This window comes from Bubalus kerabau, chromosome 8 (genome assembly GCF_029407905.1).
Source record: "Bubalus kerabau isolate K-KA32 ecotype Philippines breed swamp buffalo chromosome 8, PCC_UOA_SB_1v2, whole genome shotgun sequence".
Classification (NCBI taxonomy): domain Eukaryota; kingdom Metazoa; phylum Chordata; class Mammalia; order Artiodactyla; family Bovidae; genus Bubalus; species Bubalus kerabau.
This window is the reverse complement of record NC_073631.1, coordinates 74,906,528-74,931,990: the sequence shown is the minus strand read 5'-3', so window position 1 is coordinate 74,931,990 and position 25,463 is coordinate 74,906,528. Positions and strand designations below refer to the sequence as shown.

The 25,463-nt window shown below is 41.7% G+C and overlaps 1 long non-coding RNA gene across 2 annotated transcripts in view; it reads left to right on the top strand.

Moving 5' to 3' along the window:
• LOC129659349 (uncharacterized) overlaps positions 1 to 25,153 on the top strand; it is an 87,826-nt gene extending 62,673 nt beyond the window's left edge. The window contains exon 3 of one of the 2 annotated variants that reach the window (XR_008718015.1): positions 24,900 to 25,153. This is a non-coding gene — a long non-coding RNA (uncharacterized LOC129659349). Of the gene's footprint in view, positions 1 to 6,478; positions 7,215 to 24,899 lie in introns of those variants that run through there. The other variant, XR_008718016.1, reaches the window with a different exon arrangement.
• The last annotated feature ends 310 nt before the right edge of the window (positions 25,154 to 25,463 follow it).

Genomic DNA, 25,463 nt, shown 5'->3' with positions numbered 1-25,463 from the left:
TTGCTCCAAGACCTCAGGTGGACTCCAGTGAACTGGAGATGGACTCAAAGATTTTGCTTTATGATTATGATTTTTATTATCTTTATCATTATTAGTATTATAATAATAAGCAAACTATTTGAATTTACCTTTTATGTTGTCTCTCCCACCTGCTGTTGTTTATGTATTGGTTGTCTAAAACATTTTATAAAATTCTCACACTGTTTTTGAATTTGCTATTGAATTTACTTTAAGTCATTTACTTTTGTCCAATTAAAAACCCGTTAATGTACTTGTTCCCATTGGCATCTATTTACCCTGCTCTTAGATACCCATGGCTTCTTACTATAACCTTTATATTTGTCTGGAAAGTCACATGTCCAACCCACTGGGTGCTCGTCCTGTGGAGAAAGCTCCATTTCTCTCCCTTTAGTGTCCCTGCAATTCACCTGGTCTCCAGAGACCAAAACTTCTAGATCAGAGGGATCAGTGCTGCCTGGGAATAACAAGAAAGGTCACACTTAATTTTGGTGGAAAGTGCCTGGATAGTTGTGCTGAGCATTCAGGCAGGCTGGAGTTAGAGGTATCATGGAAGAGGAAAAGTGTGTCTGTGGCCAGCCTGCCATTTGCCTATTCAATATCCGTTATGACCTTTCTTTCTCACTAACAAGCTCAGTTTGCATTTGGGTGGTGAGGTGTGCGTGTGCGCGCTAAGTCACTTCAGTCATGTCTGATTCTTTGTGACCTTATAAACTGTAGCTTGTCAGGATCCTCTGTCCATGAGATTTTCCAGGCAAAAATACTGAAGTGGGTTTCCCTTTCCTACTCCAGGGGATCTTCCCCACACAGGGATCAAACCCATGGCTCTTGCATCTCCTGCATTGGCAGATGGATTCTTTATCACTGGCACCACCTGGGAAGCCCATATCCCCAGCTAAAATGTGCATTTCTAAGACCCCCTGTGGTGGGGGCTGGCTTCTCAATGACAGCACAAGTTGACCCGCCATGCAAATTCTGGCCTGGCAGCCCCTATGCTACTAGTTGTGAGCGAAAAACTAACCTCCAACCTTATTTGGGTCACAGCGGCACTAGGGTCACTAGGACTTGTCTGTTGCTTAGGGTTGAATGTAATCCTAATAGAGTAGGATTTCCTGATGACCTCAGCACTGTTAACATTTCAAACCGGATAATGTGTCCTCGGGGCTGTGGGGTGTAGTGTATGTTGTAGAAATACTGAGCAGCATCCCTAACTTCTACCCACTTAATGCCAGTAGCACCGCCTAGTCGTGACAACCAAAAATGTCTCCAGACATTGACAAATGTTTCCCAGGAAGACAGAATTGCTCTCGTTCCTGGAGGCAGAACCCCCAAAAGGCGCAGATGTATGAGTTCATCTATGTCCTTGAGCCATTTGAGTTTATGGTGTTTTTGTGTGAATGTATCACTGAGTATTTGCAGTGCAGCATCTAGTTTCCTTTTTATAGCTTCAGTGTTTTATTCCTTCAGTTTTTTTGTTTTTTTCTGTGACATTTACAAACTTTAACACTACCTTTTCAAATTGCTGTGCATTTTCCATGGTCAGTTACTATTGCTTCTTCTCAAAATTTAGCATAACTATATTTATTTAAAAAAGAAAAATTCTGCTTTGCTCTCCCCTGAGATATCTCAATTATTTATATTTAATTTATTAGAAATTTAGAATTTAACTTTTAAACCATGAGGAATTATATGTATTTTATAAATAATATTTAATATTTATTTGTGAATTTCTGAAAAACTCAACTACATAAATTAAACTAGGTCATATTGTCTTTAAGAAGTTCCACAGCTTGATTAATTTCTTGATACAATCCCTGTTCCTTATTGTCTCTTACTATTATTAGTAATAGCAGATAGATTTATCATGTGATGTAAGCAGGTAGGTGGATTGCGTGAACTTGAGGTTACCTGGTTCTACTCAGGTGGCAGAGCATACAGGTATGTCCCTTCCCAGCAGATAGCACCTTTGGGCGAAAGCAGCCCCAGGCTAGGTGGCTTAGTGAGCAGAGTATAGGCTTTGAGTCTACTCAACCCCACTAGGCTTCTGCCAGGGAGCCAGTCAGTGTATTGAATGTCCAGCATAATTGTATGTAGTGGCCTATGGGGCCCAGAACACAATTTGTTGAAATGGCAGTTCTAGAAGGCCATTTTGGCTTTTGTTTACTCTGAGGAAGATTCAAAACAATGTCCCAGGCTGTTGCTCCACAAAGTTGGCCCCTCTAGTTAGGATTAGGGCTTCCCAGGCGTTTGGTGGTTATAAACCTGTCTGCTAATGCGGGAGACGCAGGTTTGATCCCTGGGTGGGGAAGATCCCCTGGAGTAGGAAATGGCAACCCACTCCAGTATTCTTGTCTAGAGAATCCCATGGATAGAGGAACCTGACAGACTACAGTCCACAGGGTTGCAAAGAGTCAGACACAGCTGAGTGACTGAGCATGCATGCACTCTGGTTAGGATTAGTTCCTGGTTTCTAGAGTTCATGGGCATCCCAATTTTATATTTTTAAAATTATAGACACAGCTTCTACATAAGGGGAGAAGTACCCTGTCACTTCCACATGTTATCACTAGGTTAATCAGTTTTATAAAACATCTGAAAAGTTCTCTAAACTGCTCTTCAAAATTGTTCTTGTCCTCTCCACTATATTTGTAATGAAAACAGAAATTTTTTCTCAGTGCTAAGGCACCTCTTAGTTAAGTTATACCAAATGGATGTACATTTTTGTTTCTCACGAAATTAATAAAGAATTTTCTATCTTTGGGCTTAATTCTGTTACCTAAGTCTATGCTAAACAGAGTGACTGATAAAATAATATTTATTTGTTTAGATGCCATCTGAGAGCATAATGATGATATATGCTTAGTTGCTTCAGTCATGTCCAACTCTCTGCAACCCCATGGACCATGGCCTGACAGGCTTTTCTGTCCATGGGATTCTCCAGGGAAGAATACTGATGTATAGAACAGTCTTATGGACTCTGTGGGAGAGGGAGAGGGTGGGAAGATTTGGGAGAATGGCATTGAAACATGTAAAATATCATGTATGAAACGAGTTGCCAGTCCAGGTTCGATGCACGATACTGGATGCTTGGGGCTGGTGCACTGGGACGACCCAGAGGGATGGTATGGGGAGGGAGGAGGGAGGAGGGTTCAGGGTGGGGAACACATGTATACCTTTGGCGAATTCATTTTGATGTTTGGCAAAACTAATACGATTATGTAAAGTTTAAAAATAAAATTAAATTAAAAAAATAAAAATAAAAAATAAAATGTAAAAAAAAAAAAAAAAAAGAATACTGAGGTGGGTTGCCATTTCTTTCTCCTATAATGATGATACCCTAGAAAATTATTGTAGACAAAGAGTAGTCTGTGAGTCTCCAGTTACACGTTTCTTATTAAATAGAATATAAAACTGTCACATGTCTACCATAGGCTAAGATGAAAAAGCGTATTAATAAGATTTTACTGTTCTTGCAATATAAAAAGAAAAATCTAGAAGGACTACAGAAATGAAGGTCTGAGACATCTTTATTTCAGAAACAAGAGATATTTAGAAAAAAATCTGCAATAATTTTTACTGTAGGGTGGAAGAACACTGGGGAAATGGCTCTTCTTGTGTGCCTAGGAATGGTCCTTTTACAAGGTAAGATGGGGCCTTTTAGGGCCTGGACTCCTCAGAAAGCAGGTTGGAAAGTGCTGTGTAAATTTTTGTTGTTTGTTTCATAAAAAAATTAGAAACATGCACTTGGCCAATCCAACTCCAAAATGAATTTAGTCCAGATGTGTATAGAGAAGGTTCAGGGAGCTGGTTAGAAGTTGGTGGAAATGGGAGCCAATGACTCAAGCAAGGCAAGGGTGTCCTGTGACACAGAACTTCAGGGGTTACTCACGTAGGTCAAGGGAATAGTTAAGGGTGATCTTAGCCATGTTACTCAACCTCTGCCTCAAAGGACTGAGGGTAAACAAGAACAGGTCGTGTATGTGAAGCACTTAGCACTGGACTTGGTGTGTAGTAACCAACAAATGGTAGATAAATGGAGAGATTCATTCTTTTAAGTTTTTGAAATACCTACTGAATTAGAACACCTGGGGGAAAGGTGTAGGAATCTGCATTTTTAATAAGCCCATTAGCTGAGGCTAATGCACCTAGTTTTGAGAGCTATTGGTTAACCAGGTCCATTCCTACCTACCACTGGCTCAGAACCCTCTCTTAGAATCCACTTTGAAGAGTTAATAACCAGCACTGCTGTGAAGTTTTCTAATTCACTGCAGCAGATCTGGAAACCTAGAACCTGGAAAATAAATATGGAAACCAGACTTTTTCAAGTAGCTGTGGATGAGGTGGTTTAGGACAGTGAGTTGCTTCACATCCATCTTGTGGAGCCCTGGGACGTAGACAAGGAAAGTGGACTTGGCAGCCTGGCTGCCCCACCCCAGCCCTGAAGGCACCACCAGGACAGGAAACAGCAGAGTCTAAGATGCTCTAGAGCTGGATCTGTATTCCAGTAGGGCACAGATGACATGGCTTCTCTGTCAAGGGACATCCAGGGCTGCCTGGGGCCACCCCAGATCCCAGTTCATCCACTCCGGGGCAATTAGGTGCTAATCTGAACATGGGCTTGCTTGGTTTAAGACAAACCCTAGTGAATGTAGAAGTACCTGCTTAACTAACTTCTCTCTCTCAAGGAAGACAGGGACCCACTCCACATTCTCCTTCCTCATCTTTCTTTCTTCTTCCCAGCCCCCTCCAGAGAGGCTTGTTTTAACTGTAACACAGCTATGTTAATCCTAAAAATACTAATTGCCTTCTGAAAAAGGCAATTTTTTATGCTAAGCCCTGTGCTGGGCTTAGCTCTTTTTGTCCTAACAACTGCTATAAATCTTAGCTCTTTCTGTCCTAACAACTGCTCTATCAGATAAATATTATTCTTGTTTAAGATGTGGCGAACTGAGGCTCAAGCATGTTAGATGGAAGCTCATTCCTAAGTGACAGGCAGCATTCCAGCCCAGGTTTCCAACCCAGACCCCTAGCATTCCAACCCAGGTCTGTTCAGTTCCAAAGCTTATACGTTTTAAATTTGGCAATGCATCTAATTATATTTATTTGTTGACCTGCTTATTATTTGCTTCTTCCACGCAGCAAAATGACACACTTATGCAAGCACGTGCATGCACACGCATACATGTAAAATTAAATAATAAACTAGATCTACCTCTGTGTTATTTCATTTTAGCACTAGCCTTTATTCATGTTTATTCAAAAAGTCATCTTGTTTATATATTTTGAACCTAAAAATCAGATATATTCCTCAACAAAGGAGTTTCATTTTTCTTTCTCACTTGTGAATGCATTTATCTGAAGAGACAGCAGCAGGCCAGAATCTTTGAAACTGAAGCTGTCCCAGAAAATCTAGGACAAATAAATAGTTGCTGTAAGCTGTCAATATAAAAAAATATTAAAAGGACTGATGCCAGTCATCGTTGCCGGTTGCTTAAAAACTGTGCAAAACACAATTTCTCTCTTCCTCTTTGTCATTTATTCATTTTTTTTCCCAAAGGAAAGCATAGACGTGTTTTCTTCCTTAGAAATAAAAGTCAGAAGAAAAAGGACAATTAACCACCAAGAAGAATGAGTCAGGATTCATAAAGATAAAGACACAGAGAAGCCCAGGACACAGATGGTCATTTCTCCCAGAATCCTCATGAAAAAGGACAATGCATCTGCAGACGCGTCGGGCTGATGGGATGATGAACGACAGGCTCCCGAATGAAGGGAGGATGGCAGACACAGAAATCAAATACAGTTTCCTTATAAAGCAAAACAGCAAGGAAATTAATGGTTTATTGAAAACAAAGCAGCAGTCTGGTGAATGCTCTCAGGAAAGCCTCTCCTCCAAGCCCAGAGCAAACCAGAAAATCCAATAGGAAGTTTTTATCATTTAATGGCAGGAAGGGGCTGTTAGTATCCAATATGCCAAGAGGTACACCAAACAGAAATATTCCTTAGATTTGTAATTAACTCTTCAAAGTGCTAAGTCTATTTTTTATTAAATGCCTCCTGAGAGTTTAAGGGTGGGAGCAGTGCTTTTTTTAATGTAAAGCTTATCAAGATCTATCAGACACAGAGAAGTTGTCCAGTCAATTAACATCCTGGGAAACCGCTTTAGTGAAGAAAGGCGAAATGGGCAGTTTAATTACATAGGCATATGTACCCTTATTTCTCTAATTTCACAATTAATGAGTCTATAAATAGCTTGGAGGAGACTATTTCAGTACCCTACCATCTCAGCAGGAGACTTTGAACCTTTTGATGCTGACATTAAAAATAAATGCAAGTTGTGTCTATTGCTTTCCATCTAGAAAATTATTCCCCTGTACAAATGAGGTTTTAATTAAAACAATAACAACAACAAAACAACTATTGGGAACAGAGCAGTATTTAAAGTGGTCTCTCTCCTTAGGGGACTATTTTTGGATTAACCAGTCGCCAGCTGTGTCTGACTCTTCGCCACCCCATGGACTACAGCACACCAGGCCCCCATGTCCCTCACCATCTCCTGGAGTTTGCCCAAGTTCATATCCATTACATTGGTGATTACATTACAAGGAAATATAGGGTTTGGGGAAAGCATGAATGTACAGGGATCTGTAGAATGATGGGATGTACATGCTTTACTGATGAAGAAGCAGGCAACATCAATCACTGATTTCACCTCGAAACAAAGTGAGAAATGTACTGACTCTTGGCTTCTCTTGGATTAAAGACTCTGGTGCATTTCACAGGAGTGCAGATACTTAACCTGACAATGAGAGATCGCTGTCAAGGTTTTAATTTAATATGATTGTATTTTACCTTGTAACCCTATGTTCAAGGTCCTGTACAATCTGGAAGAAATAAACCCCACGATTCCATGCTTTTATTCATTGGCAAAGTGGAGATCACTTTCTATGGCAATATACTGGGAACAACTGTTTTCTTCTTTATTTTTATATGTTTGCAATAGCCATGTCACATTTGCACAAATTGGTAATCCAGTTGGTGAGTGTTACAGTTGCCTTTAGGTTAAATCTGGTAACAAATATGTTTCATTGAGCACATATTCACAAGGGCCTTTCATGGCATGGAGAAAAGGGAGCCCTAGCGCACTGTTGGTGGGAATATCCTGTGCTAAATGAAACAGGCCAATCCAGGAAGGTTTGTTTAATTAACATAAATGAAATAAAATATGATAAAAGAGTTCCTGATTTATCTTAAATTCTTATGCTTGACGAAAATCTCTCCTACCAAAACGTGCAGAGAAGAGCTTTATGCATTCTAGAAAAGGCCTCCTTGGTATGTTGAAGGGCTTCCATAGGACCGTTCCTCCTTATGTCAAAGCACGTGTCAAAACATCTAGCTTCCTTTTCCTTCATGTGTTTCTAACAGATTTTTATCATTTGTTGTAAGAGTTGAGATCTTTTTCCTCCTAACTCATAAATCAAAGAAAGTGAGAGGGGAGAAACAGAAGAAAAGAATAAAAGAGGAAATAAAAAAGTAGAATGCCTTGAGATTAGATTAATCAAAAGTGATAATAGAAAAAAAAAAAACAGGGGAAGTAACTTGTACATTTTGCTCTCTGTAATGAGGAAGTGTGTGCATGCTCTATAGCTCAGTCATGTCGAATTCTTTGGGCCCCCATGGACTATAACCCACCAGGCTCCTCTATCCATGGAATTTCTCAGGCAAGGATACTAGAGTGTGTTACCATTTCCTCCTCCAGGGGATCTTCCCAACCCCGGGATCAAATTCACATCTCCTGCATTGGCAGGTGGATTCTTTACCACTTGAGCCACCTGGGAAGCCCATAATGAGGAAGGTGGTGGGGGGAGGGGGGGGGTGGGCGGCAAGTGGCTACAGAAAGAGGTGGGAGGAGTAAGAGAAAGAGTTTCAGAAGATGTAAGGGACATCTTGATATTATAGAAGTTTAATTGCATGGCAGGTTATGGTCTTCAGAGGTGACTGTGAACATCTCTCATCTCACATGCTCTTCTCCAAGATGATAACCTTGCCACTCTCCCACTGAGGGGAAAAGGATTACGTCTCCCCTCCTTGTCTCTGCATGGGTTTATGGTTCACTTGTCACCAATAGGAGGCAGTCTAAGTGATGCTGCCTGACTTCTGAGATTAGATATTAAAGGAAATGCATCTTCCACCTTGTCTGCTGGGATACCTGCTTTTGGAGTCCAACTCCCCTGAAGAAGCCACATGGAGGCTCTCCTGTTGATCGCCCCTGTCCCAGCATTAGACATGTGAGTGAAGACGTCTCTAGATGATCCCAGTTCCCCTGCTGCTGAGTTGCCCCCAGACACTCAAGGCCTCAGACATCATGGAGCATGAATGAGCCATCTCTACCCTTCTTTTTCTAAACTTCTGACCCACAAAATTGTGGCTGTCATTTTATAACCACCAAGTCTGGGGTTATTTGCAGCACAAATAACTGGAACAAAGAGCAACTCATTTTTATTGGAAACTGTTGCCCCTCTTCCTATTCTAACACTATTTGCAAAGCTAGGCTTATAATACCCTTGCCTCAGAGGAGCAAGGATATTGTGCTTAAGCAAAATCTAATCCTGGGAAAATTTGACTCACTACCATTTAATGGCAAAGCCCTTTAGGTGCTAGACTTCTTGACTCCTTAGTGAAATAATGTTTTATCTATGTAAAGAAAGTATTTATGGGTAAGGTGAGAGGGCTGAACAATTTTCAAATGAGAAGGAATATGAATCAGAGTTACAGTTAGCATCACCCCAACTCACCAGCCAGCCAGCCAGTTCTCATTCCATTTATAATCTGTGCTGGAATCCACCAGTGTCACTCACTGCCCCCACCTCCTCAGGAGAGCCTGTTCTGCCTTTGGACCTCTCAGACTGGTAAACACTATTCCTAGCATTGAGCCCAATCTGTCTACTCATAGTTTTTATACTTTGGACTTAATTTTACCCTATAGTTCAGTTCAGTCGTTCAGTTGTGTCCAACTCTTTGTGACCCCATGAATCGCAGCACACCAGGCCTCCCTGTCCATCACCAACTCCCACAGTTAACTCAGACTCACGTCCATTGAGTCAGTGATGCCATCCAGCCATCTCATCCTCTGTTGTCCCCTTCTCCTCCTACCCCCAATCCCTCCCAGCATCAGGGTCTTTTCCAATGAGTCAACTCTTTGCATGAGGTGGCCAAAGTATTAGAGTTTCAGCTTTACCATCATTCCTTCCAAAGAAATCCCAGGCCTGATCTCCTTCAGAATGGACTGGTTGGATCTCCTTGCAGTCCAAGGGACTCTCAAGAGTCTTATCCAACACCACAATTCAAATGCATCAATTCTTCAGCACTCAGCTTTCTTCACAGTCCAACTCTCACATCCATACATGACCACTGGAAAAACCATAGCCTTGACTAGACGGATCTTTGTTGGCAAAGTAATGCATCTGCTTTTCAATATGCTGTCTAGGTTGGTCATAACTTTCCTTCCAAGGAGTAAGCGTCTTTTAATTTCATGGTTGCAATCACCATCTGCAGTGATTTTGGAACCCCAAAAAATAAAGTCTGACATTGTTTCCACTGTTTCCTCATCTATTTGCCATGAAGTGATGGGCCTAGATGCCCTGATTTGGAAACAGTCTGTTGTTCCATGTCCAGTTCTAACAGTTGCTTCCTGACCTGCATATAGGTTTCTCAAGAGGCAGGTCAGGTGGTCTGGTATTCCCATCTCTTTCAGAATTTTCCACAGTTTATTGTGATCCAGACATGGAACAACAGACTGGTTAGAAATAGGAAAAGGAGTACGTCAAGGCTCTATATTGTCACCCTACTTATTTAACTTATATAAAGAGTACATCATGAGAAATGCTGGGTTGGAAGAAGCACAAGCTGGAATCAAGATTGCCGAGGGAAATATCAATAACCTCAGATATGCAGATGACACCACCCTTATGGCAGAAAGTGAAGAGGAACTAAAAAGCCTCTTGATGAAAGTGAAAGAGGTGAATGAAAAAGTTGGCTTAAAGCTCAACATTCAGAAAACTAAGATCATGGCCTCTCATCACACCACTTCATGGGAATTAGATGGGGAAACAGTGCCCAACTTTATTTTTTTGGGCTCCAAAATCACTGCAGATGGTGACTGCAGCCATGAAATTAAAAGATGCTTACTCCTTGGAAGGAAAGTTATGACCAACCTAGAAGGCATATTCAAATGCAGAGACATTACTTTGCCAACAAAGGTCCGTCTAGTCAAGGCTATGGTTTTTCCAGTAGTCACGTATGGATGTGAGAGTTGGACTGTGAAGAAAGCTGAGCGCTGAAGAATTGATGCATTTGAACTGTGGTGTTGGAGAAGACTCTTGAGAGTCCCTTGGACTGCAGGAAGATCCAACCAGTCCATTCTGAAGGAGATCAGTCCTTGGTGGTGTTTGGAAGGAATGATGCTGAAGGTGAAACTCCAGTACTTTGGCCACATCATGAGAAGAGTTGACTCATTGGAAAAGACTCCGGTGCTGGGAGGGATTGGGGGCAGGAGGAGAAGGGGACGACAGAGGATGAGATGGCTGGATGGCATCACTGACTCGATGGACGTGAGTCAGAGTGAACTCTGGGAGTTGGTGATGGAGAGGGAGGCCTGGCCTGCTGCAATTCATGGGGTTGCAAAGAGTCGGACCTGACTGAGCAACTGAACTGAACTGAACTGAACACAGTTGAAAGCTTTGGCATAATCAATAAAGCAGAAAAAATGTTTTTCTGGAACTCTTGCTTTTTCGATGATCCGGCGGATGTTGTCAATTTGATCTCTGGTTCCTCTGCGTTTTCTAAAACCAGCTTGAACATCTAGAAGTTCACAGTCCACGTATTGCTGAAGCCTGGCTTGGAAGATTTTAAGCATTACTTTACAAGCGTGTGAGATAAGTGCAATTGTGTGGTAGTTTGAGCATTCTTTGTCACTGCCTTTCTTTGGGATTGGAATGAAAACTGACCTTTTCCCATCCTGTGGCCACTGCTGGGTTTTCCAAATTTGATGGTATATTGAGCCAAATTATTGCCAAATTCAGACTTAAATTAAAGAAAGTAGGGAAAACCACTAGACCATTCAGGTATGACCTAAATCAAATCCCTTATGATTATACAGTGGAAGTGAGAAATAGATTTAAGGGATAGATCTGATAGACAGAGTGCCTGATGAACTATGGACAGAGGTTCATGACATTGTACAGGAGACAGGGATGAAGACCATCCCCATGGAAAAGAAATACATGTCTGAGGAGGCCTTACAAATAGCTGTGCAAAGGAGAGAAGCAAAAAGCAAAGGAGAAAAGGAAAGATATAAGCATCTGAATGCAGAGTTCCAAAGAATAGCAAGGGGAGATAAGAAAGCCTTCCTCAGTGATCAATGCAAAGAAAGAGAGGAAAACAACAGAATGGGAAAGACTAGAGATCTCTTCAAGAAAATTAGAGATACCAAGGGAATATTTCATACAAAGATGGGCTCGATAAAGGACAGAAGTGGTATGGAGCTAACAGAAGCAGAAGATATTTAGAAGAGGTGGCAAGAATACACAGAAGAACTGTACAAAAAAGATCTTCATGACCCAGATAATCACGATGGTGTGATCACTGACCTAGAGCCAGACATCCTGGAATGTGAAGTCAAGTGGGCCTTAGAAAGCATCAGTACAAACAAAGCTAGTGGAGGTGATGGAATTCCAGTGGAGCTATTTCAAATCCTGAAAGATGATGCTGTGAAAGTGTTGCATTCAATATGCCAGCAAATTTTACTCTATAAGCTCATTTCTAATCTCTTTTTCAAAAAAAGTAGTGGAGAATAAATACATAGAGAATGTGAGATCAAATTGTAAGTATTATATACATGGATTTTTTTCTACCCCCAAGCATCTTAACCATTATAAAGTATACAGTCCAATGGCATTTAGAACATTCACAATGTTGTACAACCATCACTTCTATCTAGTTTCAATATGTGGACTTTTAAATGTGCTTTTTTTTTTCCCCCAGCCTTCTTCATTACATTTCCTATCTTTAAGAGTTCCTCTTTTCTCCCCAGAGCTCTCACTTCAGCACTCCATTTTTGGAACTGAACCAAGTTGATAGCAATATGAGAGAAAAAAATCCTTAACCCTATCTTACATTATACTAAAAAATCAAAGCTTGATGAAGTCTTCATCATGGTTTTCTTTCAGAAGTATAATTTCTGATAGAGGTCATAAGAGGCACTCCTGGGAAACTAGGCGCATTTTATATCTTGATTTCTATCAAAATTAATCAGGGGTATTAGCTTTGTAAATCTGCATCAAAGTTACTCTTAAGATGAACTCTTCAATATATATGGTGTGTTTTAACACAATTTTAAAGTCTGGATATTGGGTATAACACACCACATTTCCCTTTATACACACTTTAGCCTTTACAGATGGGTTGGGCAGTGGGCATATCTGTTCTCTACAGCCTCTGGGGAGAAAAATCACTCTTACCTAATTGATTTCTCCAAGCTTAGCATCTAGTCATATCACCCCTCATTTGTAGCCTTTCCATAGCTTACAGGAGAAAATGGAGAACATCTCAGCAAGAAATATAAAAAAAATTCATTTTCTAGTGGCATCTTAGGTCCCAGATGTATAATATCTGCCCCCTTCAGTGTTGCATTCCCCCACCTGCAGTCCATTCCTCTCTACTGCATGGGCCAGTCATGTGGAACGGCTCCAAGTGAGTGGTATGTCTGCATCTTTGCTGTCCCCCGTATGTAATAAAACCCCCTCGCCTCACCTCAGCCTGTCAGGCTCCTACAAGGCCTTTAAAGACCCAGTTCGTAATCTCTTTCTCTCCCAAAGCTTTTTTGATGTATTAAAGAAGAGCAGAGCCTTGATTTTACACTACCACTTTGCCTTATAGTAGCAAAGTGGCATTTTATTAGTTTTATATGTAACATGCATAAGCAACACATTTAACCCTTTTAAGAAATAAAACTATTTCCATTAGGTTAGTCTTCTCTGACCACCTCTCCTAATCCACATTCCATCCTCTCTCATGTGCCCAGAGGCAACCTCTGCTCTGAGTTTGGTGTGAATCTCTGGGGACTTTTCCTCCAAGACTGTATGTTTCAGAGAACTATCTGTGTTGATATATTTAGAAATAGACCCTTCCTGTTAACTACTGCATAAAAACCTATGATATGCATAAACCACATTTTATTTAGCATTAATCATATTGATGGACATTCAGTTTGTTTCCAATTTTTTTCTAGTCCAACAATGTTACAATAATCATTTTATTTCTGCATCTTTGCACACATATGTGAGCATTTCCCTAGAGAGCTGCTGCAAATTGGAATTGCTAAGTCATAGGATATGCAGCAGCTTTTAAAATAATTCTATCAGCTAACTAGATTGGGAGCTGTTATTTTTGTTTTTGTAACCTTGAGCTTAGCACAAGGTCTGTCATGCATGTACCCTAGGACCTGGCAATCCTACTCACTGTAGTCGTGACGAGGGAATGAATCAACAAATGAATAGATGAATAAATCAATGAATGTCTTTCAAGGAAATGGATTTGGCTCAGCAAGTATAGATATGAGAGTTCCTGCCAAAAATGTGAGAACTAATGAGGATCAATTGCAGGGAAAAAGTAAAAATAAAACTCTGAAATGAAGCCACACTGAAGTGGGTGTTAAATGCATATTAAGAAGATTTTAAGGAGATGAAGTAATGAGACTACAGTTTTTAGGGGGCAAGACCTTACCATGGTATCTAACAAGTAATGATGACAAAACTTGGCCTTGGCAATGACAAAGCCTAAAGCAACATGCTGTGGACAATGAGGCAGGTGCTTAATGTCCCTGTTTCTATACTGGTACCTGGAACTCCAGCCCTGTTCTTTGTGGCTCTGGTGGCTAGTCATGCGTTCCAAGAACAAATGAACATGAGTGGATGTTTTCTCAAATGTTCTCTGATTTTTTCACCCTTTCCACTTGCTCTGTAAACATTTAAAAATAAATTACCCAAGAGGATGCTGATGGAAGTAGTCTATTCCTGGTGTAGGTGCTGCCTCCAGTGGGAGAGACAGCACACAGGGAGAAGGTACAACATGCTCTGTGATCACAGCTGGGTATACATTGGATTTTGCCAAGTAAGAGAGAGCAACAGACAGGCTCAGGTGTCCCTGGCCTGGGAGTTCAGAGTCTCAGGTGCAAAAATTGAGTCCTTGTTCATTAAGTTAGCACTACTGACATTTTGACCAGGTAATTCTTCGGTGGTGCAAGAAGCGGGGGGAGGCTGTTGAGCTGTCCTTTGCATTGTAGGATGTTTAGCAGTCTCCCTGGCCTCTGCTCAGCAGATGCCAATAACATCCCCCAGTTATGACAACCGAAAATGGCTGCAGATGATGCCAGATGTCTCCTGGAATCAAAATTATTTTCATTCGAAAGGCACTGCTTTCACTCCACTTTCCTGATTCCTTCAAAATCCTTTTAAGATTCATTTACAACACTGACATTATTATTTTAATATTGACCTAGCATATCTCAGTTTACAAGATCAGTTTTACAATAATTTTCCTAACATATGCTATATGGCAGAGGGTTTCCCCATGTACTACGACCAACAATAACTGACAATGTTTGGGAGATAAATATGCACCCTGGTTTGTACTAGCTGCAATTCTTTTATATCATTTAATCCATAAAATGCTCCATTGAGTAAGTACTGTTGCTGCTGCTGCTGCTGCTAAGTCGCTTCAGTTGTGTCCGACTCTGTGCGACCCCATAGACGGCAGCCCATCAGGCTCCCCCGTCCCTGGGATAATCCTCATTTTATGCTTGAGATGCTGAGGCACAGAGAGGCTAAGCAGCTTGACCCAGGGTACAGAGTGCTTGTAAGTGGCAGGGTCAGGATGTGAACACTGGCAGCCCAATCATCAGAGGAAATTTAAACAAAGGGATCATCTTTCCGTTCATTCAGAAAAAGCTATTGAACAAATGCTTAGAGTCAAACATTTTGCAAGGTGCTTGGTTGCAAAGATGAATACAATTTGGCTTTTTGTTTCACTGCTCAATGGGAGAGACAGATAAAAAAAGTCACATTCATACCAGGTGATTGATGTTTAAGGTAGGTACAAACTAAGAATGCTGAGACATAAAATGATTAAGACTTGATCTTAAGCATTAACTTTTAAGAAGTTAAGTTCTTTTAACTTCATGTGATGAATTTCAGGGCTAGAACGTGGGTGCTTGGCTTCCCTGTCAAAGGCTCTAACTATAATATTAAACCAGATCTTCCTGCTTTTCATTACCAATCCCCACAAGCAACTCCATCTCTGCCCAATTATATTCTTTCCTATGATTAAGAGGCTGCTTGGATATGTTCTGACAATTACAGGTTATCACCACTGCAGAGTCCCCTCCAGTAAGGAGAAAAACTAGAGCTGTAGGAAATCTGTAGTTGTTAGGTTTGCAGCAAGAGACATGACACTCAGTGAAGTCTGCCATTACCATCCCAGGTCTCAAGGGGCAAATGAAAGGGACAGTGCCGCTGGAGCCCAGAGAGAGCTGGGAGCTCTAGAAGAAGGGCCAGCAGGTCAGAGTGACTGCTGTGGGGAAACAGCCCATGCTGCGGCAAGACCCTGGGTAAGATGGGGAATCAGACACCCTGGCCTCCCTTTCTTCCCTCCCTCTGATCTTCCCCTGGCCCTTACTATTTGACAAACCCAACCAACAGCTGGAAAATGAAAGAGGTTCAGTGACACCCTGTGTAGGTGTCAACTACAAATTGGCACTTACCAAGAGCATTTCCAATGACTGAACAACAAAGGCATTTGCCATCTGCCTCTACGGAGATTGAACCTCATGCTGCTATAGCTGTTGATCTTCAACAATCCCTGAGGGAGTTCAGGGTGAAGCACTCTGCGCTCCAGGGAATCTGGTGGGACAGGTCTTTGGATAGTTGGATGTTTTTAGGAACAAATTTTATGATCTCAACCCTTGCATCTCCTCATATCTAGAGAAGCACTAAATCCCTTCGTGGTGAGGTCAGATCCTCATGACTAACAAAAACCATTTTGTAAAATGAGTGCTTCATGGTATTGAACTCCCCTTTCACCAAAACCTTATATATTGACTTTCCGCCACTGCTGCTTTGGAACAGTCTCTCAGAGCTATCTGAGATGCTGCCTCCCGGGCTGCAGTCCTCATTTTTCCCCAAATAAAACTTAACTCTCAAGTTGTTCATCTCTTTTTAGTCAACATAGGTCTGCCTCCAGCACTCAGAATAGGGCAGAAAAAGAGAATCAGTAGGATTCTGTGAGAACAAGGGTGATCAGCAGAAATGGGCACATATAGAGTGTGCTGGGCTGGGCATTGCTACTGGAGGAAAGGTCACCTGAGACATCTCCAGGTTGGGTCAAGAGTAAAGCATAGTTGAAGGTGGGAGTCCAGGGGAGTTGCTGAAATGGAAGGCCTGAGGATTAAAGAAAGCAAGGACACTGCAAGTAAGGGGAGGTCAGAGAAAGGGAGTTTTCCTGAAGGCTAACAACAATTAGGATCTACTTTTAGTGCTCAGGAACTCCTTTCCTGGAAATCCTTTGAGCCTTGCCACTGAGCTGCTCTACATTGGTGACTGATAATCTGGTCCCATTTGGGATTCAAAGTCAATGACTTTTCAAGTGGCCTGGAATGAAGCAGTTTAGATTAGTACCAAGCCACAGTCAGCTGCTACTGCTGCTGCTTTTTAAAAAATAATCCCTCAATCCTTGACAGGACTTGAGAAGGCCAAACTTATTGGACTGGTTCTCTCTAGGTGTGTTTTACTGCAGCATTTCTATTTTCTGCTTTAACCACTGTCCCTCTCTGCAGGCTAGTATTTGGAAACTCAAAATCTAAGAGTTGACTGCTGTTTTGTTTTCTGCTTTCTGTTCCCTAAGGGAGCAATATGTGTAGGAATGTCTAGATGGTTAAATGGAGGAGGGTCAAGAAGTAGAAGAAAATACTGAGAATGAAAAACAGATCAGTTACTATATATCAAGTTGTTTTAATCATAGGGTGTTATTAGAAGGGCTACAAAGAACCTTGCTGGAAAAGCATCTGGTCCCAAGCCATTGTCCAGACTTTATCCAGTTCTTACCCACCCTGCAGCTAAATCCCACTTCTCCCTTTGCTCATGGTATCTGCTCTGCCCAGGATCTCCCTCCCTTGTCTCTCCTGTTAATTTCCCACTTATCCTTCAAGGCCCAGGCCCCATTACATAAAGCCTTCTTCAATCCCTGCCATCTATATATTGTGCTTACCTATGATCCCACTTTGTCCTTTGGCCTCATGTGATGGTTATTTGTATGCTTGTTAGCAGCAGCTTCTCACTGTCTGCTCTTGCCCATGGGATATAAGCTCCCTGCAACTATGTCCTCTCCTGTGGATGATCTCATCTCTGATGAGACTTTAACTTTCATGAGAGTGACCATTTGAGTTCTGTGGTATAAAGCAACAGAAACAGGTTCTGGTTAGCTTAAGTAAAAGGTAAGATTTAATGGAATAATACATTTAATCAAAGAATTAGCAGAACAGATGAGCCATCATGTCTCTCAAAGGGGCAGCTCCAGGCCCCATGAATGGCAGAAAAGTTCAGAGGACCTACTCTCCAATGCCCTGCTGGGAGCATGGCTCCACCCCTTCTGATCCCATGCTGAGTGCCTTTCAGTTCCCAGCTTTATGTTCCTGGGAAGAACTTTACTAGGTCATTTTCGGCCGGGTGCCCCACTGGATCATTCATCATGAAGCCAGGGGCACAGAGTCATATCACACAGAAAATGTTGGGACCACCTCTGTGTATCCAGGGATACAGTCATGATGTGGGGGGAGTAGTGGTAGATTTCAAAATTTTGGCAGCTATTCTGCAATGTGTCTCTTTCAAAATAGTCAATTAAGGGTGAGTTGAAGAGAATTGCAACAAATGCAGAATCAGAGAATTAAGACCCAGTTTTGAAGTCATCCTAGTCTCAGACGTGCGTAACCTATGGAAGCTGGTGCACATGGGGTCTTGCCTTCAGACAGTCCATCCTAATAAAACATACTATTCCTGGAGTGTCAGATGAGACAATCCTGCAAACATTAGCATACTTACATACTGCTTTTTTTTTTTTAATCTCATTCATTCATGACTTTTACACATGAAATTATTTTGTACATGAATATACACTGAGAACAGATTTTCAGTTGGATCCTCTGGTTTCTAACTCCATGACTTAGAATTATTTGCTTAATGACTCTGAGCCTTAGTTTCCTCAACTGCAAAATATGAATAAGGTAATACTTGTTTGGGGGGCCAACTGAGAGGATATTTGTGTAAAGTTCAATGCCTGTAGTTTATTTTTAAAGTCATAATAATTTTATAACTTCACATACACATATATTGTGCACTGATTGAAAAAAACTACATAATGAATAAACCTACTGTGAATTCAGTCATACGTTTAAAAGAATTCGTATTTGAAAAATAATAGTATGTATAAGTTCTGTGAGTGTGTGCTCAGTCATGGCCAATTCTTATGTATTGAGGTGCTCCTATGTTGGGTGCATAGACATTTACAATTGTTATGTCTTCCTCTTGGATTGATTCCTTGATCATTACATAGTGTTCTTCCTTATTTCTTGTAATATTCTCTATTTTAAGATCTATTTTGTCTGATATGAGGATTGCTACTCCAGCTTTCTTTTGCTTCCCATTCGCATGAAATGTATTTTTCCATCTTCTCACTTTAAGTCTATATGTGTCTTTAGGTCTGAAGTGGGTTTCTTGTGGATAGTCTTATCTGTGCCTTGTCTGAATGCATCACATTCAGCCAGTCTGTGCCTTTGGTTGGAGCATTTAATCCATTTGCATTTAAAGTAATTATTGATATATATATTCTACTGCCATTTTCCTAATTGTTTGGGGTTGATTCTGTAGATCTTTTTTCTTCTCTTGTATTTCTTGACTATATCAGTTCAGTTCAGTCGCTCAGTCATGTCCAACTCTTTGCAACCCCATGGACTGCAGCACACCAGGCCTCCCTGTCCAACACCAACTCCCAGAGTTTACCCAAACTCATGTCCATTGAGTCGGTGATGCCATCCAATCATCTCATCCTCTGTTGTCCCCTTCTCCTCCTGCCCTCAATCTTTCCCAGCATCAGGGTCTTTTCATGTGGGTCAGCTCTTCACATCAGGTGGCCAAAGTATTGGAGTTTCAGCTTCAACATCAGTCCTTCCAATGAACACCCAGAACTAATAAAAGCTCCTTTAATATTTGTTCTAAAGCTGGTTAGGTGGTGCTGAATACTCTTAACTTTTGCTTGTCTGAAAAGCTTTTTATTTTTCCATTAATTATGAATGAGATCCTTGCCAGATACAGTAATCTTGGTTGTAGAGTTTTCGCTTTCAGTACCTTAAATATATCCTGCCTTTCTCTTCTGGCCTGCAGAATTTCTGCTGAAAGATTGCCGTTAAGTGTATGGGGCTTCCCTTGTACATTACTTGTTGCTTCTCCCTTGCTGCTTTTAATATTCTTTCTTTGTGTTTAGTCTTTATTAGTTTGATTAGTATGTGTCTTGGCATGTTCCTCCTTGGGTTTATCCTGTATTGGGACTGTTTTTGCCTCTTGGACTTGATTGACTATTTCCTTTTCTGTTGGGGTCCTTTAATAGACCGAGACCTGGCGGTCCAGAGGCGACGATAAGAAAGTGAAAGACAGAAAGAGGCTGATACTCTCTGGTTTACATAGAAAACCAATAAAGTCCTTGACACAGGACTAGCGTCTCTCATGAAGGCACTGGGCGCCCTCTCGAGGGGCGTGAAGGCACAGGGTGCCTTCTCGAGAGAGTCTTAGAAGCCTGGGCAGGAGAGTGACCAAGACGGGTCCCTGCGCTCCAGGGAATCAGCCGAAGAGAGTCAGAGAGAGAGGGAGAAAGAAAGAACAAAAGAAAGAAAGAAATACACGGGGACCCAAACTCTGATGGAGCAACGGTGCTTTAATGATTTTTCTGTGAGTATATATAGACTGTAGTGCAAGAAGTTTCTTTCATCAATGATAAAGATCAGAAAACCAAATGTACAAATAACCATTACTAAGGGAACAAGGGATAATGATGATCACAAGGTCAGGAGACAATCCATATCTCAAGAAAGGGGATCGAGACTAAGCCGTTTTGTCGTAAAGAGAATGTTTACTAAAGGAGATTCAAGCCTGTCTCACACAATGACCCCAGTTCCTGGGAGGAGCGTGCTGTTCCACTTAAAAAGAAACAAAGGACTTCTGAGAAACAGCAGGTAGGAATCCTCCTGTTAAACATTCCCTGATACTTTTCCATGTTGGGGAAATTTTCAACTATAATCTCTACAAACATTTTCTCATACCCTTTCTTTTTCTCTTCTTCTTCTGAAAGTGAAAGTAAAAGTGAAGTAGCTCAGTCATGTCCAACTCTTTGCGACCCCATGGACTGTAGCCTACCAGGCTTCTCCGTCCATGGGATTTTCCAGGCAAGAATACTGGAGTGGGTTGCCATTTCTTTCTCCAGGAGATCTTCCCGACTCAGGGATTGAACCTGTATCTCCCACACTGTAGGCAGACAGTTACTGTCTGAGTCTTCTTCTGGGACCCCTATAATTCAAATGTTGGTGCATTTGATATGGTCTCAGAGGTCTCTGAGACTGTCCTCAGTTCTTTCCATTCTTTTAACTTTATTCTGTTCTTCAGAAGTTATTTCCACCATTTTGTCTTCCAACTCACTGATTTGTTCTTCTGCTTCAGATATTCTGCTATTGATTCCTTCTACAGTATTTTTAATTTCAGTAATTGTGTTGTTTGTCTCTGTGTGTTTATTCTTGAATTCTCCTAGGTCTTTGTTAATTGATTCTTGCATTTTCTCCATTTTGTTTTCAAGGTTTTTGATCATCTTTACTATTATTATTCTGAATTCTTTTTCAGGGAGTTTGCCTATTTCCTCTTCATTTATTTGGACTTCTGTGTTTCTAGTTTGTCCCTTTATTTGTGTAGTATTTCTCTGCCTTTTCATCATTTTTTTTTTTTAATTTATTGTGTTTGAAGTCTCCTTTTCCCAGGCTTCAAGGAAAGTTGAATTCTTTTCTTGAAGAAGGTTGAATTCTTTCTTCCTTTTGGTTTCTGCCCTCCTAAGGTTGGTCTAGTGGTTTGTGTAAACTTCCTATAGGGTGAAATTTGTGCTGAGATTTTTTGTTTGTTTGTTTTTCCTCTCATGGGCAAGGCTGAGTGAGGTGGTAATCCTGTCTGCTGATGATTGGGTTTGTATTTTTTTTGTTTGTTTCTTGTTTAGATGAGGCTTCCCTGGTGGTTCAGATGGCAAAGCATCTCCCTGCAATGCTGGAGACCTGGGTTCGTTCCATGGGTCAGGAAGATCCCTTGGAAAAGGAAATGGCAACCCACTCCACTACTCTTGCCTGGAAAATCCCATGGATGGAAGAGCCTGGTGGTCTACAGTCCATGGGGTAGCAAAGAGTCAGACATGACTGAGCGACTTTGCTTTCATTTTAGATGAGGCATCCTGCACAGGGTGCTACTGGTGATTGGGTGATGCTGGGTCTTGTATTCAAGTGGTTTCATTTGTGTGAGTTCTCACTATTTGATGCGCCCTAGGGTTAATTCTCTGGTAGTCTAGGGTCTTGGAGTCAGTGCTCCCACTCCAAATGCTCAGGGCTTGATCTCTTGATCATCTGCACAGATCTTTTCTATTTGAGTTCAAGTGACAGAGAAGTCATCATATCCTTTTTCTGATGATTCTCCACTGGAGCTGCCAGGCTCCCTCCACCTTCACTCTAGGAGCCCAGGACTGCCTAAGCACAAGGGAAAGCTGCCTTCCAGAAAGTCATGGCCGATTCTTTGCAACCCCATGACTGTAGCCCCCAGGCTCCTCAGCCCATGGGATTTTCCTGGCAAGAATAGAGGAGTGATTTGCTGTTTCCTTCTCCAGGGTATCTTCCTAACCCAGGGATTGAACCCACATCTCCTGCATCTCCTACACAGACAGATGGATTCTTTACCACTGGGAAGCCCCATGTGTAAATACCAGGTATTATATCTGGGGTCCTTGTGAGGTCTCAGATGTCATTAAGTTATCTGAGACCTCTGGGGCTTTGGGAGCTGCAGGCTAAGGGTAGCTGCCTTGCGTGTATTGTTCTTCCTACCTCTTGGCTGGGGCACACGTATTAGGAATTTCTCCTAAAATGAGGGTCAACCTTCCCACCACCTCAGGGAATTTGGGAGGCAGAAGCTTCTGCCCTCATTCCCACCTTAAATCCCTTGTGGGTAGGTAGAATCTCACAGCTAGGCCTCTGCACTCTTACTCTCATTATCTCTGAGCTCCTCATCCACAAGCCAGGTTGCATACCCCACAGGGTAAGTTTTCTGAGACTGAGTCTCCATGACCCCCATGAGTGGCCTGCAGCTCTAGGGTTGATCTGCCTGCCTTTGCTTTCAGCCTCAAATCCAAACTGCATTCTCCATCCCAATTTTACCAGTGAGAAAACTCGTTTGGTTCCCAAATGGCTCCTGCATCCAGGTCTGGAAGCAGATGCTATCAGTAGTATATCCATATCTTTTTGGCATGTCTACCTACTGAAGGCTGCTACTGTGGGCACTTGCGACTCTCTGCCCATGGACTGTCAGTCTGTACAGAAGGAGTTATTAGGTTAGTATAAAAGTAATTGCAGTTTTTGCATTGTTGAAATTTGCTTTTTGATATTGGAATACATTCTAAATAAATGTGGTTAGATTACACATCATTTTAAGTGCATTTCTCTCTTTATAGTTTTTGATAATAAGTTATTACTTGCTGTTTATTTTATATTTATTTTAGACTATGGAAATGATATTAGACAAAAAGCAAATTTGAGTGATTTTCTTATTTGAGTTTCAAAATGGGTTGTAAAGCAGTGGAGACCATTCACAGCATCAACAGTGCACTTGGTCCAGGAATTGTTATCAACCATACAGTTCAGTTATGGTTCAAGAAGTTTTGCAAAGGACACGAGAGCTTTGAAGATGAGGAGCCTAGTGGCTGGCCATCAGAAGTTGACAACAATAATTGAAAGCCATCATTGAGGCTGATCCTCTTAAAACTATAGGAGAAGTTGCCAAAGAACTCAACATCAACCATTCTGTGGTCTTTCTGCATTTGAAGGAAATTGGGAAAGTGAAAAAGCTTGATAAGTGCATGCCTTGTGAACTGGCCAGAAATAAAAAAAAGAAATTGTCATTTTGAAGGGTTGGTTTTCTCTTATGCTATGAAACAACAACAAACCATTTCTTGATCGGATTGTGACATGCAACGAAAAGTGGATTGCATACAACAACCAGCGACAGCCACCTCATTGGTTGGACAGAGAAGAAGTTCTAAAGCACTTCCCAAAGCCAACCTTGCACCAAAAAAAGGTCATGGTCACTGTTTGGTGGTCTGCTGGCCATCTGAGTCACTATACCTTTCTGAATTTCAGCAAAACCATTACATCTGAGGAGTATGCTCAGCAAACCAATGAGATGCACTGAAAACCAATACCTCCAGCCAGCTTTGGTCAACATAAAGAGCCCAACTCTTCTCCACAACAATGCCTGACCACACTTCACACAACCAATGCTTCAAAAGGCAAACAAATTGGGTTTTATCTCTCTTTACAAAGTTTTATCTCATCTGCCATATTCACCTGACCTCTCGCCAACCAGTTGGCAACAACTCTCACCAACCTCTTGCCAACCATTTGACCTCTTGCCAACCAGTTGCCAACTCTCACCACTTCTTCAAGCATCTCTGAAGCTTTTTTGCAGGGAAAACACTTACATAATCAGCAGAATGCAGAAAAAGCTTTCTAAGAGTTTGCAGAATCCCAAACCATGGATTTTTATGCTATAAAAATAGGCACTTACTTCTCGTTGGCAAAAATGTGTTGATTGTTATTGTTCCTATTTTGATGAATAAAGATATGTTTGAGCCTAGTTATAATGATTTAAAATTCACAGTCCAAAACCATATTTGAAGTTGCACCAACCTAATAGTATCCAGGAAGCAGCATCAAGCACATTAAAGAGGAATTGGCGTCTAAATTCCTCAACTTCTCGCCATCCAGTGGGAAGAAAGTTCCTGCCTCCCAGAGATAACCCATAGATTGAGCTCCAGTTGCCCTCAGTGTAATAGACTTGGCTGCACACTTTGCTTCCTTCCCTCCCTGTCTTCCTTTCCCATGCCCATTTGCATTTCCTAGGATCATCTCCCAAGAAAAGTACTTAGAGTCAAATCCTTCTCAGTACTGGCCTCTGTGTGTGCCTGCTAAGTCTCTTCAGTCATGTCTGACTCTTTGTGACCCTGTGGACTATAGCCTGCCAGGCTCCTCTGTCCAAGGGATTCTCCGGGCAAAATACTAGAATGGGTTGCCATGCCCTTCTCCAGGGGATCTTCCCGACCCAGGGATCAAACCAGCATCTCTTATGTGTCCTGCATTGGCAGGTGGTTCTTTACCACTAGTGCCACCTGGGAAGCTGACTGGCTTCTGGAAGAGTCCAAATCAAGACAAAGATTGTGATTAATTGGCTCCCTCAAAATTGAAGTATTATTTTTTTCTAAACAATTATGGATACAAAAATGTTTTCCAAATTTAACCATTAACTTAGGGATAGAGCAAAGCTCGTCAAAGAGCTTTTAATTTCCGTGAAAGGAAATTAGCATTAAAGAAAAACAACCTGTAGGCATTAGCTGATTTACAATAGGTAGTAGAAATGAATGACAAAGTCAGGCACTTTTCAGAGTTGGAAAGAACCTTGTCTATGATCTAATCTAACTTACTCATTTTACAGGAATGGCAAAGGAGGTCAGAGATCCCACAGACTCACCCAGTGGAACTAGGTCTCCTTTGGAGCCTCCCAGCTCTGTGACCACCTGCTGCCTCAGACCTCAGGCCATCCACTGATGTCAGCATTGCCTTCCTGGGGTCAACTATCATTGACCTGTGCATCATCTTTTTCTCTGCCAAGTGGAGATCAGGGCATGGTGCCAGAAGCCAAGGCTATTTGTTAGGTTGTATCAGTGAGGGTCAACTTGTTCTACTGTTATGAAGGACCTGAAACTTCGGGAGTTGGACCAGGATTTGAAAGGTTGGTGGTTCAGTTTAGTTCATTCGCTCAGCCACATCTGACTCTTTGCGACCCCGTGGATTGCAGCATGCCAAGCTTCCCAAGGTTGGTGGTAAGCCCACAATAATCCTATCCAAGGCCCATATCATCTCCAGCTCCAGCACTCCTCCCGCATCCCAAAAAGCCTCCTATTCTTCTTTTGGTTCACCGGCTACCTCCCCCACCTACAGCTGTGACTACCCAGGCCCTAATCTCTACCCCAACTCCCTCCCTTCCTCACCCCAATCC